This window comes from Pezoporus flaviventris, unplaced genomic scaffold, assembly GCF_033815535.1.
Source record: "Pezoporus flaviventris isolate CSIRO_AGI_PZ_B2104156 unplaced genomic scaffold, CSIRO_AGI_Pfla_v1 ptg000007l, whole genome shotgun sequence".
In the NCBI taxonomy this organism is placed as follows: Eukaryota; Metazoa; Chordata; class Aves; order Psittaciformes; family Psittacidae; genus Pezoporus; species Pezoporus flaviventris.
This window is the reverse complement of record NW_026892555.1, coordinates 67,743,390-67,760,179: the sequence shown is the minus strand read 5'-3', so window position 1 is coordinate 67,760,179 and position 16,790 is coordinate 67,743,390. Positions and strand designations below refer to the sequence as shown.

Genomic DNA, 16,790 nt, shown 5'->3' with positions numbered 1-16,790 from the left:
AAACTTAAACAGGGGAGGTTTATATTGGATATAAGGAGGAAGTTCTTTAGTGTAAGGGTGGTGAGGTACTGGAATGGGTTGCCCGAGGAAGTTGTGAATGCTCCATCCTTGGCAGTGTTCAAGGCCAGGTTGGACGAAGCCTTGGATGACATGCTTTAGTGTGAGGTGTCCCTGCCCATGGCAGGGGGGTTGGAACTAGGTGATCTTAAGGTCCTTTCCAACCCAAATTGTGCTATAGTTCTATGATTCTCTGAAAGTGAAGGTAACCACTAGCTGAGGATGGCTGGGGGGAAGTAGCATCTTACATGATCGCAGTTTGAAGCTAAATGAATAGGAGGTAAATCCCTACATATCTCTGGGGTTTAAGCTTAAAGTGCTTTACATGCTTCTGGGAAACCAATTTTGTGTTGCTGTTGGCAAGTTTTATAGGTAAGTTTTTAATCCTTGTTCTGTTAAGGAGTCAGCTAATGCACAGAGGGTGAGATCTTCCCCTCTGTTGTAAGACGTACCACCAACCATGCAATATGTCCCCAGATCAGAATGGCAGTGTCTTATCTGCACCTCTGAGGATGATGCATGCACAGCAAGACACTTGGCTGTGGATAAGAAAGGCCAGAGAGATGTGAAGCTTCCAGGGACCACACAAATTCCTGCTGATTTTTGTTTGGCATGGGATGTTTCAGGAGTGATTTGCCTGGGGCCAATCTATCTGTGCAACTCTGAAACACATGACTCGAACTCTGGTCTCTGAGCCCTGCTTCTGTGCTTGGACTGGGTTCTGCTTCCCTTAGCACACACAGAGAAGCATATCAGGCTCCATTATTCTATTTCCCCAAGAACCACATAGTTAATGCTGGAAATGCTCTTTTTGGAAAACATTTGTAATTGGCAGCTCCTGCCAAGTATTAGCAGGCCAGTAAAATCTTTCTACATAAATTGTGTTGTAATTAGTGTGATTTGTTTAATGTCACCTTGTCTGGCTGGCTGAGAAACTGTCTCAAAATGTAAAAGCACCGCACTTTTCAGTTGAGAGAGTGGAGTCTCACTGCACCAAGATGTTTTATTTCTCTCTATTATTTTACAATGGCCTTTTCAAATCACTCAGGTTGGTGAACTTAAGCCAAGTTAGTCAAGAATTCCCAGGTGAGGAAAATTACAGACATAAGACATCGTAACAAGAAGCATGAAAATAAAGGTAAAATGCTAATAATAATTAATGGCTACTGAGGTCAGTACACAAGGCAACACAGTAAAAACCTCCTAATACCCCCAAAATACTTGATACATGTGCAAATAAGCCATTTTAGGGGGAAGCGATGGAAAGGGTGAGAGGACAAAGTAGTTTGCTTGCTGAAAAAAAAGGTATTAGGAACTGACTAGCTTCCTTGGTGTCCTTCAGCTCCCTGAGAGTCACACCCAGGTCTAGAAGGCAAAAGTGAGTGATGGCAGTTTTCCTGGTAGGTGGAAAAAAGGGGAGTAACAGGAAAGCAGTCAAGGGACACTGATAAGACCAGAGTGCAACAGGGGAGCTGCGCTGTGCTTCCCTGTGGACTTCAATACATTAAATAATGCCACAGCTTGAATGTGGTTCCATCATTGTCCATCAGTGCCCAGAAAACACTCATGACAGGCACAGCAGGAGGAAAACCAGTCGGGTCTTACACACGCTGGGTGTTGCAACCTGATAAAATGACTTTTACCTTCTCCATCCCATGAACATGAGCAGCAATCTGAGAAACAGAAAGAGAGAAGGAAGAAAAAAAAATCAGGGAATCTTTTAAAGCTTAAGAAATGGTTTGGGGTGAGAAAGGTGCAGAAGGAGCACTGGATGCCCAGCTCACCACTAGCATTTTTCACCTTTAATCTTCCTTCCAAATGTTCTGCTTTTATTCCAGCTAATTGAACGAATGTCTTAGAATTCATAACACAAACTGAATTTGATTAAATCTAACTTGGTTCATATGATAAAGCACTGCAGTTAGAATGCAGCTAGAAAAATACATTATGCTAGGACAAATAAGTATGGTTAACTTCAATAAGAGGAAAGGTAAATTGCTTTCTGTGTGAAATGTGCAATTTCACCTCAGTATAGCTTTAATCAAAGTAAAATATTATAGGACACGGGGGAAAAAAGCCCCTCACAATGTAACATTTTGTCTGCTAACCACTCAGTAAGATTTAAGGTAAAAATTGCTAAATAAAACCAATGCTGTATGCTGTCTGTCCCTAGTTAGTATGTAAACAATTAGGGCAATATCTGGCTATAAACTAATTCATATTTATAACAGATCAAAACTCAGTGGTAGTCAATGTGAATGCAAGCTGTTCATCAGAAGCTTGTCTGACACCAAAAGTTTCACTGTAAGGGAAAGAATGGAACTAAATTAAAGTATTTAGTGGAATTTGTATTTACATTTATGCCAGTGTTTTCACTCTTTTGTCTTTGCTCTTCAGTGTCCATGGTTGATGTTATGTTACCAACACTGAGTGCTCCAAATTCCCATTTATGGCTTATTGCAACCTGCCTTCTATTTGAGAGGACCTGCTCTCTTCTGAGGGGCCAACATTACTATGCTGCTACCATTCCCTGTTTTGGCTGTATGGATGCCTTCTTGTGTCAGAGTGGGGTCACCTGTAACCCCTTTCTCATGGGACCATAGCTGAAGTTGTACCACTGTTTGGGACACAGCAGGAGGCTCTGACACACTGCAGTGCAGCCCAGATGCTGGAGAAAAAGCTTGATGTTTGATTGCATCTGGGCCTTCTCTGTGTCCAGGATGGGAAGACAAGGTAGGTTTCAACAGAGCCTCAAAAGGGTTTCATGATCCCATATTTCTGTGTGCTACGGGAATGTACTGTCTAACATGAGGAGACCCACACTCTCCAAAGGGACAGCTGACTGTATTAAAAATGGAAGCCACAGAAGACACAGGCTTCCTTGTTCATTGCAAGACTCCTTTGGCTCCAGCATACCCTCTCCGTGAAGGTTTCCTCCTTCGCTTGCCAGCCGGGCACCACAACCAGCCAGCGTAACTGTAGAAGAGGAAACAGCACCGGACAGTAGGAGTCATCAACCCTTGTGCTGGTGAATCAGCAAGCTGCAGGCTTCTGAGACCAAAAAAACCTACCAGACAAACCCCACATATCTGTCTGCCTTGGAGGAAACCGAGGGAAGTTCTGTGACACGGTTCATGATCTGTACATGCTGCCTGTGGGCTGCCTAAGTGCATAGGGAGTGCTGAACTAGCTCAGACCTGAAGGTGAGCAGAGCTTGTGCAAGGATCAGGTGCCTGCTGCCCTTGTCACTGTGGTCAGTGTAACTCCCCTGACCCCCAGACCCCAGTCCAGCTGAGGCATGGCAGAGGAGCTGTGTTTCAGCCACCAGTTCTGAGAGCGTCTGCGCTATGGGTAACGCAGCAACCTGGAGAGACATCAGAAATGCCTTGAGAAAACTAATCAGGTAGTTCTCCTCCACACCGTGTCAGCTGGGGTACAAACAAATTAAATCAAATGTGTAAAGCTTCAAGTTTAGTTAAATGTTTGGTAGAGGCAGAGATGAGAGTTCATTAGATAGAAGACATCATGGACAGTTTAGCACAAAGTACCATATACAGTCATTACTCAGAAGACATAAGGGGTTTGTTGTCTCATCATTCAGCATGCTTTTTAATGATTATACAACCAAAACCATCTTAGCTTGAATTTTATGTGAGAATTTTAGCTTCTTGGAGGCAAGAAAAAGAAGCACGTCACCCTCTAGTCTCTTCAAGTTCAAAACTGTTTTATAGAATCATAGAATCGTTAGGGTTGGAAAGGACCTTAAGATCATCTAGTTCCAACCCCCCTGCCGTGGGCAGGGACACCTTACACTAAATCATATCACCCAAGGCCTCGTCCAGCCTGGTCTTGAACACTGCCAGGGATGGAGCATTCACAACCTCCCTGGGCAACCCATTCCAGTGCCTCACCACCCTAACAGGAAAGAATTTCCTTCTTACATCCAACCTAAACTTCCCCTGTTTAAGTTTTAACCCTTTACCCCTTGTCCTATCACTACAGTCCCTAGTGAAGAGTCCCTTCCCAGCAACCCTGTAGCCCCCCTTCAGATACTGGAAGGCTGCTATGAGGTCTCCATGCAGCCTTCTCTTCTCCAGGCTGAACAGCCCCAACTTTCTCAGCCTGTCTTCATACGGGAGGTGCTCCAGTCCCCTGATCATCCTCGTGGCCCTTCTCTGGACTTGTTCCATCAGTTTCATGTCCTTTTTATGTTGAGGACACCAGAAGTGTACACAATACTCCAGGTGAGGTCTCAGGAGAGCAGAGTAGAGGGGCAGGATCACCTCCTTCGACCTGCTGGTCACGCTCCTTTTGATGCAGCCCAGGTTTTGCACAGAAACTAATTCTGGTGTGATGGAAAGGTGATGTGTGCTCTCAGGTGTCCTTTACACCAAATGCAGAGCTCAAAAGAGACCTTTGCATGGCCTAGCTTTGGGCATCCAGCTTTAAGCTTTGGGTGTAAGGCTGGACTGGCTGTGGAGAGAGACAGTCACTTCCTTCCAGCACCAAGGGCAGAGTCCTGTGCTGGGTCACTTGACAGCCAGAAACTCCAGCCTGGGAATTGGGCATCCTCCCCAGCAGATAGTAGATATGGAGATGTGAACAAATTAGTGCCTCCATTACACGGGGAGGTCCTCCTCACCAGCTGGCGTAAACCAGGGCTCACAGTCTTGCCAACAGACTGCTGAATCTCCTTTATGGCTAGCCCTGGCAAGAAAAGCGGTAGGGGAAATGTGACCAGCAGTCTCTTTGCAGAGGCAGGTGAACAGCTTCAGTTACCTCTTACCATCCCCTAAAGCTGTGGCATAGGTCTGGGGACCCTGGAAACCAAACGCACTTCAGCAGTAGCCTGAGGTGTGGTCATAGGCCATCTGAGAAGATAGGAAAGCACTGAGGTGAAACAGCCCATTTCTGCTTCGGAGGAGACTCTCCCTCCTTTGAAATGGACAGAATGCGCCTTCATGTGACCATGTGCCCCTGATTTCATAGGGACTCCTGGATCAGTTCCCATGAAGGCAATGGCATTTTCTCTGCTTTCCTTCTCCTGTTCCCTGTGGCCACATCCCTGGCATCCCTAGTCAGCTGATCGGAGCTAGCCTAGCTAGAGCCACAGCCGGCACGCTTCAGCGACGCGATGGTCAACGGAGATTAGGAAAATCAGAGGGGATAGCGCAGAGACATCGCGATTCCCGACATCTCCCGATCCCCGAAGCCCCAGCAGCCCTTGCGAGAGAGAGGCTGACGTGGCGGGGGGCGTTCCCACGGTGACGGCGACCACCCCCCTGCTGCTTGCCTTGAAAAAGCCTTTGAGAGCCGGGCAGAGGGAGGAACAAGCAGGTAGTGTTGCTGGTGTCCCAGACTGCGCACCAATATGGTTGCCTCCAGAAAGAGAGCTTGCAGTAAGGTGACTACAGCAACTCAGACAGAGACCCCGTCCCACACCGTGGCTGTTCAGGTCTCTGGGTGCAGGGAGTGCCAGAGCCTGCTGCTGCCGGGGGAGGGAGGACAGCATTCCACCTGCGGGAGGTGTGAGCAGGTAGAAGATCTGCTTAGCCTGGTGGCAAGACTTAAGGAGGAGGTTGAGACGCTGAGGACCATCAGGGAGTGTGAAAGGGAGATCGACTGGTGGAGTAACTCCCTGGCGGGCCAGTCGAAACGGTTCCAGGGAGATACCCCCCAAAAGGGGAAGGACCCCCTGCCTTCTCACACAGAGGGGGATGGCCCGAGGCAGCCCCTGCCCTGTAGCTGTTGCGCAGAGGTAGGGGACCAAAAAGACGGCGAGGGTTGGAAGCGAGTTCCAGTTCGACGTCGTGGGAAACCCTCCCCCCTTCCTGCCCTGCTTCCCCAGGTGTCCCTCCGTAATAGGTTCGAGGCCCTGGATCTTGAAGGAGAGGTAGGTGAGAATGTGGGGCAAGGCCAGCCCACAAGGCCACATAGGAAAAGGGAGTCGACTTTGCACCTCAAGACTGCCTCTCTTAAGAAAGAAAGAAGGGTCATTGTAGTAGGGGATTCCCTTCTGAGAGGAACAGAGGGCCCGATATGCAGAGTTGACCCTCATCATAGGGAAGTGTGTAGTCTGTCTGGAGCCCGGATCAGGGATATCACCAGGGCGCTCCCCAACCTGGTGCACCCGACAGACTATTACCCGCTGCTGGTCTTCCAGACAGGTGGGGAGGAAGCTGCTTCCCACAGTCTGAGGGGGATGAAGAAAGACTACAGGGCCTTGGGGCGGATGGTGAAAGAGTCTGGGGCTCAAGTGATCTTCTCCTCACTCCTTCCATCTTCCACTGATGATGTGGGAAGGAATGGGAAGATTCAGTTCATGAACAATTGGCTTCGAGACTGGTGCTACAGGCAGGGCTTTGGATTCTTTGATAACGGCTGGTTTTATAGGGCACCAGTCTGGACAATGACAAGTGAGAAAGGTTTGTCTCACAGAGGGAAAAGGATGCTGGGGCACGAATTAGCAGGGCTCATTTGGAGAGCTTTAAACTAGATTCGAAGGGGGATGGGCTTGTAGCTGGGCTTGCCCCAGTGGGGCAGCGCTCCAGAATTAATGAAGACTGGGAGGCCTCCTACAATCCTAGGGTGAAATCGGTGTGCTCAGCTCGCTCCCTGAAATGCCTGTACACCAATGCGCGCAGCATGGGAAATAAGCAGGAGGAGTTGGAAACCTGTGTTAAGTCAGGAGATTATGATCTGGTGGCAATTACAGAGACGTGGTGGGACAGCTCACATGACTGGAATATAGTCATGGAAGGCTATGTCCTTTTCAAGAAAGACAGGCCAGCCAGGCGGGGTGGTGAGGTTGCACTTTATGTGCGGGAGGAACTACAGTGCACCGAGTTCTGTCCAGGGACAGATGATGAGCGAGTTGAGAGTCTGTGGGTGAGAATTAAGGGGCAGGCTGGCAGGGGGGATACTGTTGTAGGTGTCTGTTACAGACCACCGGATCAGGGTGAGGAAGTTGACGAGGCCTTCTACAGGCAGATGAGAGCGGCCTCACAGTCACAGGCCGTGGTCGTCGTGGGGGATTTTAACTTCCCTGATGTTTGCTGGAAGGACCACTCGGCAACCCAGCCACAGTCCAGGAGGTTCCTCCAGTGTATGGATGATAACTTCCTCCTGCAAATGGTGGATGAGCCGACCAGGAGAGGAGCGCTGCTGGATCTCATCCTCACTAACAAGGAGGATCTGGTTGACGCAGTAAGGGTTGAGGGCTGCCTTGGTTGCAGCGACCACGAGATGGTGGAGTTCAGGATCTTGTGTGGCAGGACTAGTAGAATAGCAAGTAGAATTGCAACCCTGGACTTTAGCAGGGCAAACTTTGGCCTTTTCAATCAATTGCTAGGGGAAATCCCATGGGCAAGGCTGCTTGAAGGTAAAGGGGCCCAAGATAGTTGGTTGACATTCAAGGACTGCTTTTTCCGTGCTCAAGATCGGAGCATCCCGACACGTAGGAAGTCAAGGAAGAGGGCCAAGAGACCTGCGTGGCTAAACAGGGAATTGCTGGGTATGCTCAAGTGGAAGAGGAGAGTTTACAGGTCATGGAAGGAGGGGCTGGCCACTTGGGAGGAATATAAGGCTGCTGCTAGAGGATGTAGGAAGGCAGCTAGGAGGACTAAGGCATCCTTAGAATTAAACCTGGCAAGAAGGGTCAAGGACAGCAAAAAGAGCTTTTTTAAATACATGGCAGACAAAACTAACACCAGAGGCAATGTAGGCCCATTGATGAACGGGATGGGTGCCCTGGTGACAGAAGATAAAGAGATGGCAGAGTTACTGAATGCCTTCTTTGTCTCTGTCTACTCTGCTGCGGGCAGTCCTGAAGAGCCCTGTACCCCTGAGACCTTAGATGAAGTCAGGTCGACGGAGCGGTTTGCCTTAGTCGATGAGGAATGGGTTAGAGACCAGTTGAGCAATCTGGACATCCATAAATCCATGGGTCCAGATGGGATGCACCCGCGGGTGCTGAGGGAACTGGCGGAAGTCATTGCTAGACCACTCTTCATCATCTTTACCAAGTCTTGGGAAATGGGAGAGGTGCCTGAGGACTGGAGGAAAGCAAATGTCACTCCAGTCTTCAAAAAGGGCAAGAAGGAGGACCCGGGTAACTACAGACCGGTCAGCCTCACCTCCATCCCTGGGAAAGTGATGGAACACCTTATCCTTGGTACCATCTTAAGGCATATCCAGGATAAGAAGGTTATGAGGGGCAGTCAACATGGCTTCACCAGGGGGAAATCATGTTTGACCAATCTCTTAGCCTTTTAGGAGGAAATAACACGGTGGATGGATGATGGCAGAGCGGTGGATGTGGTCTGCCTTGACCTCAGCAAAGCATTTGACACAGTCTCCCACAGCATCCTCGCGGCTAAAATGAGGAAGTGTGGACTGGATGATCAGGTAGTGAGGTGGACTGCGAACTGGCTGAAGGAGAGAAGCCAGAGAGTTGTAGTCTATGGGGCTGAGTCTAGTTGGAGGCCTGTAACTAGTGGAGTGCCTCAAGGGTCAGTACTGGGACCGGTATTATTTAATATATTCATCAATGATTTAGATGAGGGAATTGAGTGTACTATCAGCAAGTTTGCTGATGACACTAAGCTGGGAGGAGTGGCTGATACGCCAGAAGGCTGTGCTGCCATCCAGCAAGACCTGGATAGGCTGGAGAGTTGGGCAGGGAGTAACTTGATGAAATATAACAAGGGAAAGTGTAGAGTCCTGCATCTGGGCAGGAACAACCCCAGGTTCCAGTATAGGTTGGGGAACGACCTGTTAGAGAGCAGTGTAGGGGAGAGGGACCTGGGGGTACTAGTGGACGACAGGATGACCATGAGCCAACACTGTGCCCTTGTGGCTAAGAAGGCCAATGGCATCCTGGGGTGTATTAGAAGGGCGGTGGTTAGTAGGTCGAGAGAGGTCCTCCTTCCCCTCTACTCTGCCCTGGTGAGACCGCATCTGGAGTATTGTGTCCAGTTCTGGGCCCCTCAGTTCAAGAAGGACAGGGAGCTGCTGGAGAGAGTCCAGCGCAGGGCAACAAAGATGATTAAGGGAGTGGAACATCTCCCTTATGAGGAAAGACTGAGGGAGCTGGGTCTCTATAGTTTGGAGAAAAGGAGACTGAGGGGTGACCTTATCAGTGTCTATAAATATATAAAGGGGGAGTGTCACGAGGACGGAGCCAGGCTCTACTCAGTGGCAAACAATGATAGGACAAGGGGTAATGGGTACAAACTGGAACACAAGAGGTTCCACTTAAACTTGAGAAGAAACTTCTTCTCAGTGAGGGTGACGGAACACTGGAACAGGCTGCCCAGGGAGGTTGTGGAGTCTCCTTCCCTGGAGACATTCAAAACCCGCCTGGACGCATTCCTGTGTAACATTATCTAGGTGTTCCTGCTCCGGCAGGGGGATTGGACTAGATGATCTTTCGAGGTCCCTTCCAATCTCTAACATACTGTGATACTGTGATACTGTGATGTTGCAAAGCCCAGCCCCTGCCCCTCTGTGTGAGAACTCCAATAGGGGGAAGAGACAGGAGCCGCAGGAAAAGCATGGTCTTCTGATGCTCTTGGGATGCAGGCTGAACACATCTAACTGACCATGACCCTTTGGACATGATCTTGGCTACATTTACCTGGCCAGTACTTTGCCTTGAGGCATGAAATCATCCCACTCTGAGGGAAGCGTTCTTGCACAAGGACTTGGACTCATGCTGGAACATCCCACCTTGCTTCTGCTATTTTTGGAGACTGTCTAAAATAGTGAAGCATGTGACTCCGGCTGAAATTCAGCAAATCTCGCTAGTCTTCAGAAAATGTGCCTTGGTGCCTATGGGATAATTTTTAATTCACCACATCCAATGACTCAGATGCTTCTCATGTCAGGACCAAGAGGTCTTGAATGCAGAGATGAATGTTCTTCTGTGTAGCACCTCCCTTCTTCCTCCTCAGCCACCTTCCTTCAGCAAAGGATCTACCATCTCTGTCTCTTGAGGTTTTCTGCTCCACATTTTCAGCTGTGATTTAATTCACATCCTTCCTCTTAGACCCAGAAAATGAATTTTTCTCTTTCCAGCCCCTCAGTTTCATTGGCGCACAAAGGTTGCACAGAGCCTTGAAAATGATGTGATTTAACTGGGAGTGTTTCACCTGGCCGGATCAGAATTTACCTTTTCTTGACTGCACACAGATCAGTGCCTCAAAATGCAATACTTCATGTAATTTTGATTCTGTCAGTAAAGGCTTCATTGAAAATCTCATCTGGGTTTGTCAGTGATACATTGACTAAAAATGCCAGGTTTAAAGGAGGTTAGGAAAACAAAGGAAGAAAGACTCTAATCTCCCTCTGAAACTAGTCCTTTCAAGAGAGAATGAGAAATTGGGGGAGTAGAAGTCGTTTCAGTCCAAGGGAGACAGATATTGTGTATTTCAATAAGCCAACATATTCGTTGTGGATACTCCACCCCTGGCAGTGCTCAAAGCCAGGCTGCATGCAGCTTTGAGCAACCTGGTTTAGTGGAAGGTGTCCCTGCCCATGGCAGAGGTTTGGAACTGGATGAGCTTTAAGGTCCCTTCCAACCCAAACCATTCCATGATTCTATGATTTCTGGATTAAGCAGTGGTATAATTATTCAGTTTCTAGTAGGTGTTGTTAGGCCACAGTAGGTGTAGTTCAGGCCACAGTCTAAAACCACATCAGTAAAAACTGATCACTTACCTTAAGCTGCAAGTCTCAAACAGTTTAAGCTATGCCAATTGTAAAACAGCTTAGATAATTTCCCCCGTGCAGGCAGGCTTGAAGAATCATAGAGTTGTAGAAGAAAAGAGTCTGTTGCATTTCATGTAAGTGAAAAACATATGACATTCAGTTGCTCACCAGAGCCATTACTAAATGAATAATGGATAAAAATTGTCAGTTATCCCCATGCCCTTAACTCAGGCACAAGAAAAACCACCAGTGGTTGAAGGTTTCGTTCAGCCTGGTGTGAAACTTCCCAACAGGAGTCCCAGGAAGAAAAAGGTATTTGCCCCTGCTTTATATGTAGATTACTTTCCCCATGACCACTCACTCCACTGTAAATTTCTTCTGCTCTGTGGATTTATACACTAAGAATATGAAACGGGGAAGGAATATAAACTCTCACTTTGTAGTATCGCTGGCTTGCACATTGCAGCTCAGCAGTCATGGACAGCATCCAGCATTAACACTCAAAGGGAGCTGCCATATTTATGACTTCTCCAGCCTCACAAGAGCAGGGAAGGCTGGCGAACAGTGACTGAAGCACAGCTGAATGAAACGCATAATATAAAGAAGGCAAAAGTCAAACATGTTTTGAATCTGAATTCCTAAAAAATGCAGTTTATGCAGCCCTGGGTGAGGGGGTGTGTGTGGCAGGTTACTCCTTCCACAAGCCCCACATCAGAGTTTGGTCCTGCTGACCTGCTGATAACTTTTGACAGAAGGTTTAGCAGCCTTTGAGGAAATTCAGTTTGTCCATGCTGGATGGAAACAGATGCTTATGCCTCACAGGTGGAAAGGCTAATAAACTCACCCCTTGTTAGGCATCAGATTATGAAGAGAGGGCAGAGGCTTTTGAAAATTACCCACTTGTTCTGCAGCCCACAGAAGTTCCCCTCCATGGCTTAAACTCGGTATGGCCAGGATGAAAAATATTTCTGCATGTATTTAAGATGCGTTTGCCAGGTTCTTCATTAAAAAAAAAAAAAAAACATTTCTGATGTGCAGGTCACCTGGGAAGAGGTGACTACAGTCAGAGTCTGATTCTGCCACCCACTGGCTTCTGTGAAACTATTGCAGATGCAGATGCTTGTCCGTGGGAGCAGGGCTGCCATCACCCAGCCCAGGCTTTGCTAAGGTCATTATACATCACATGGGGTAATAGTTTCTTCTCCGACCAGATAATGCAGGCAGCACTCGGTGTGCACTGCTTCTTCTGAATTGCACCAGTTCCTGTGCAATGTGAAGTGGGTACTTGACTCTAAAGTGTCTGTTCTTTCATTTGTGGTGGTAAAGTTCAGGCTCCTCAGTAAGTGGAGAAAGTGTAAGTGCTGAATCTACAAAGTGGACAAACAGCATTGGAAAGATTTTCTAAGCCATGCTCTGCCACATAGTGAAAGAAGTTTGAATTTTGGGTTGGCCATATTGGATTTTGGGAGGGGGAGAAGCTCTCCAAGATCTACATTTAGAAGAATGTTTTGCAAGAGCTGTGATTTTACACATATCCAAATGGCACTGCTTCCATTAAGATCCCCAAATATACTGATTTCCACAGCTGGCAAAGAAATTGATGCAATGACATCAAAGACAGTCAATTACCTGTGTTTATAACTAATGTGTTTATGTTGCAGGAGTGGTAAGTGGACATTCGCTGCTTCTTATTGCAAAGGGTTGCAGTGCTTAGTTTTTTGCCTCCATGTTCATAAGATAGCAAGAGGGGACGATTTTCAAAACAGTGGCTAATATCAAATGCCTCCATCCAGAGAAGGGTGTGAGCACACTGTCTGATGTTCAGAGGTGAAAAAGCACCAGCAGCATTCATTTCATCACTTTGAAAATCAGATCACTAGCTCTACGGCTGCTGTGATTGATGTCAGCACTTGCTTCAGAAATGTCCATGCTCACACCTCTGAAGAATATCCAGAACAGAAGTCCAGGACTATGAAAGAAGTTTTGGCCTACAGTGCATCTGAACAAAGCAAAGCTCGCACTGGAGTACTGATTATTTCAGGTCTGTGGGATGGAAGCAAGCCCTCTCTCCCCACACGTGGTATCAGCCTCCCCTCAAAAAACCTCCCAAACAGTAAAAACTTTTGACTTGATTGCAACCACTAAAGCGAGATTAAATGTATAACTAGTGCGTAAACTGAGATCCCTCTGACTCTGAAGAGAGCCTGAAGCAGTGATTACATGAACTTTCAACTTCAGCTCATTCAGGGCTGTGGGCTCTCAGTTGTGAAGCTGTGTTTTTTAAAGGGTATTTTTTCTCTCTCTGTCTTTTTTTCTTTTAGCTACAGGGTTCATTATTTTGCAGAGGATGGGTCTTTCTGCCCTACAGGGATCTATCTATCACTGCTGACTCTCTGCATCTTCTCCACAGGGAAGAAGTAATTGGATTGTACTTTCTGCACGTGATGAGAGCTGTAGGCTGGAGAACTAAGCTGTCAAGAGGGTAGGAAACCATATGATGCCTAAGAAAACTAAATGTGTGAGTGTAACTGCAAGACCTTTCCTTTCTTTCCATAGAAGAGCTGGAACATGCTGAACTGCACTCACCAAACTGCACTAGAACTTTGGGAAGGTCCGTGAAGCTTTAAGGAAGCAGAGAAAAACATAACCACCCAAATAATCCCAGGGGCATTAAATGTCTGTGAATATATAACACAATAAGCCATACTATGAATATGAACAGCTAGGGACATTTCTTAAAAATAAAGAAACATTACTGCAAACTGTAATGGTGTTTTCGTAATGTTAGAGCCTCCATGTCCTATCACATAGCTGGGGTATTTGATAATGTAGGAGCAACTGCAACCCTTCAAAAATGCAATTATTTCATATATATCCAGATAGGGTCATATTTATTGCTATTCTGTTACCGAATGCCATGCTGTAACCTTAAGCATTGTGCTGTTTCTCTATTGTTAAAGACACCAGAATCCTGACATCATAATGTTCCTTGGAGTGATTTGGGGAAAGTGACAATATTGCCAAGACTTTATGCTCTAAGTCTTCAAGCACTTAGCTGATTTATACTTTTCCTTCAAACAAATGCCTGCTTGCCACTGTCACCCCTGCACTCCTCATCCCCACCTCCACCCCCTTAGATCCAAGCTTAAAAAAGAAGCTGTTTGGAGCCTGATGTGTTTCTTGTAGCTATGTTAGAGAAACTACTATTCTGGGAGCAGTCATGCTATTCCAAACAGCTTCTCCAGCTGTAGCATCATGCATGGTTTTCATCTCAGCCATAAGAGCTTTCACTGGTCTCCTACCAAGCCCCACCAGCCAAAACTCAAGTGCTGGCTGATCGTCTGCAGGGCCTAAGGAACATATGTGTCCATGTGTGAGTGTGTGCACATGGGTGTATGCATACACACTCATTTATTCATGTGAAGGAGAGGTTTCATGGTCAGCTTGGATACTACCCCAACCCTGTTACAGCAAGATTCATCCTGTTGGTCTGATTTAGACCAGTGGCTGGCTTGTTCTAATGTGCAGCACTGACATGGATTTGCAGACCTGAACAAACCACTGATGAAAGGCATATCAATGGGATGTGTTGCTTTGCTCTGGACAAGCCATCATTTCCCTCTGCCCCTGCAGTGGAGGCAGAGGAAGGTGGTACATGCCCATATGAAGGTCTGTGCCTTGGGAGAGCCCCCACCCAGGCCGTGCCATGTTAGATAAACATGAGGACTGCTTAGCACGACTGTGCTACACCAGAATGGCACCCCAAAACTTGTGCTCAGCAGCAGGGTTTCTTATGCAGGCTGATTCTTGCATTTCTCCTCAATAAATATTTGCATCAACCTTGACTGGAATAAAAGCACTGACACACAGGGAAAACTGTTTGCTATTATTTTCTAGTTATAAAAATAAACAAATCTGCAAGACGAACCCAATTCTCCTACTGCAAAGATTATTTGTTACATGAAACAGCTAGAGCAGAATGGCTGAAAGAAGCCATTCCTGAAATTTACGAGGAAAAATATTGTTCTTTACAGCCACAAAACACCCCATTGTCCCACTAAGTGCATTAACATTCACAGTAAAAAATGGCAGTTGCAAAAATGTGGCAGAGTAGGATCAAATCAGTATTTCTTAAATGGTTTTGGAGTGTGCAAACTGATGTTTTGGAATAATAACAGAGATAGTGCAATGTTCTGAGTTGTCAGAGTTTCTGAGGGGTTAGATTCTAAGGTCTACCTCACTTAATGCCTTCCAAACTCCAGCTGAATGGAAGATGTTCCAACAGGACAGCTCAGGGTGTTGTACTTACAAGTTGGATGAGTTATATTTTATTTCCTTTTTTATTTTTAAGCAAACCCATGATTTAATAGGTGCTGTGGTGGAAAAGTAAAATTATGCAGTGCCATACACTAATCTGCTGCAGATACAGTATGAGTTGGTGCATATGTGCATGCCCGTATTTGTGTTGTAATTTAAAACATAACGTCATCCCAAGCTAAAAAGGTTTAGAGACTTTCTCTGAGAGAAAATCTTTTCACTTCAGAAAGAGAACCCAGGGTAATGAACGTCAGTGTGGCAGCCAGAAACAACACTTAAACCTTTACCAGCAAGAGATAGCAAAGAAGTTAAATAGATCTCCCTACCTTCCATCCCAAACATCACTGCACCAAGACCAGCCTCTCTTTCTCTGCTGACAACTACACGGTGTTTCTTGTCCCCACCAGCATATACATCATGCTTGCTTTGAGACCACCCTCTCCATCTCCATGTGTCTCAGCTGCAGTAGATTTGGATTGGGCCGTGGTGCTATGAGATGCAGCAAAAACAAAGAAACACAGACCTTTAGCTCATGAGAAGCCGCAGACACCAGGATTTCAGTATGCAGTATGGCTGAGGCTAAACTTGGTATCATAACAAAATGTGGGTCTAAATAAAAACTGTCTTAAACTCCCAGGAGGTTTGCTTCTTCTATGCAATGACAGTTGTTAGAGAGTAGCTCTCCTACAGAAACAACCGTGCCAAATATAACATACTGGAGTAAAAGCAAGACTGGAACACTGGAAGTAAACTAAAGATACTTTCCTTGCTCTCTGAATGCAACCCCGTTTCTGCAAGAGGTCACGGATGTCACATGTGAAGGTAGCTAGCCCTCTAGCTGTGTGATTCCCTCAATTACTAATACAACATAGCCAATCTTAGTCTTTCTTGAGGCCACGGTCTGAGTTGGGAGACTCCTTTATGCACCAGACCCAGAGAAGCTGGTGAGCAACTTTTTCTCCTGGTTGACTGCCAACTGCTTTGAAGGGAGGCCATTGGGAGAGCCTTTGTATGTCACTTTTTCTGCTGGTCTGCTATTGATCAGTCGCATAGCTAGCCTTGATTTAGACGCAGGCAGCAAGATGCAACTAAGAAAAGGAAGAAACTAAATGCAGATGTGTCGTGGTTTAAACCCAGTCAGGTAACTTGTTCACTCACTCCCAGTGAGTGGTGCCGAGCTGACAACAATCAAGGTCCGTGTTCGTCTCCCCCCCCTCCCTGCACCGGGGCTCTCCCCTTCCCCGCTCCCGGAGGAACGGGGAGGAGGATGGAGAGAGTGCAACTCCTACGGGTTGAGACAAGAACAGTCCAGCAACAAATCACCACCGCTACTATCAGCTAAAACAATGATAAGGGAAAATAACAAGGGAAGAGAATACGATACCACCGGCCAAGAAAACGAGTTCCACCCGGAAGCTCCTGTCCTTCCGGGTAACTCCCAGTTACCCCCCACCCCGGGCATGACGTGCTGTGGTATGGAATACCTCCCCGGCTAGCCCGGGTCAGGCGCCCCATCTCTGCTTCCTCACAGCTTCCCCTCCTCCCTGGCAGAGCATGAGCCTCACAGAGTCCTTGGTCAGGGTAAACATCACTTAGCAACAACCGACAACATTGGCTTCACCAACGCTGTTCTCAAAACTAGAAGTCAAAACACAGCACTGCACCAGTTAACACAAAGGAAAAAACATGACTGCTACTGCTGAACC

General features: G+C 46.9%; 1 long non-coding RNA gene across 1 annotated transcript in view; it reads left to right on the top strand.

Annotated features, from left to right (window-relative positions):
* LOC133267112 (uncharacterized) overlaps window positions 1–13,529 on the top strand; it is an 85,847-nt gene extending 72,318 nt beyond the window's left edge. The window contains exon 3 of the long non-coding RNA XR_009742638.1: window positions 13,089–13,529. This is a non-coding gene — a long non-coding RNA (uncharacterized LOC133267112). The remainder of the gene's footprint in view (window positions 1–13,088) is intronic.
* The last annotated feature ends 3,261 nt before the right edge of the window (window positions 13,530–16,790 follow it).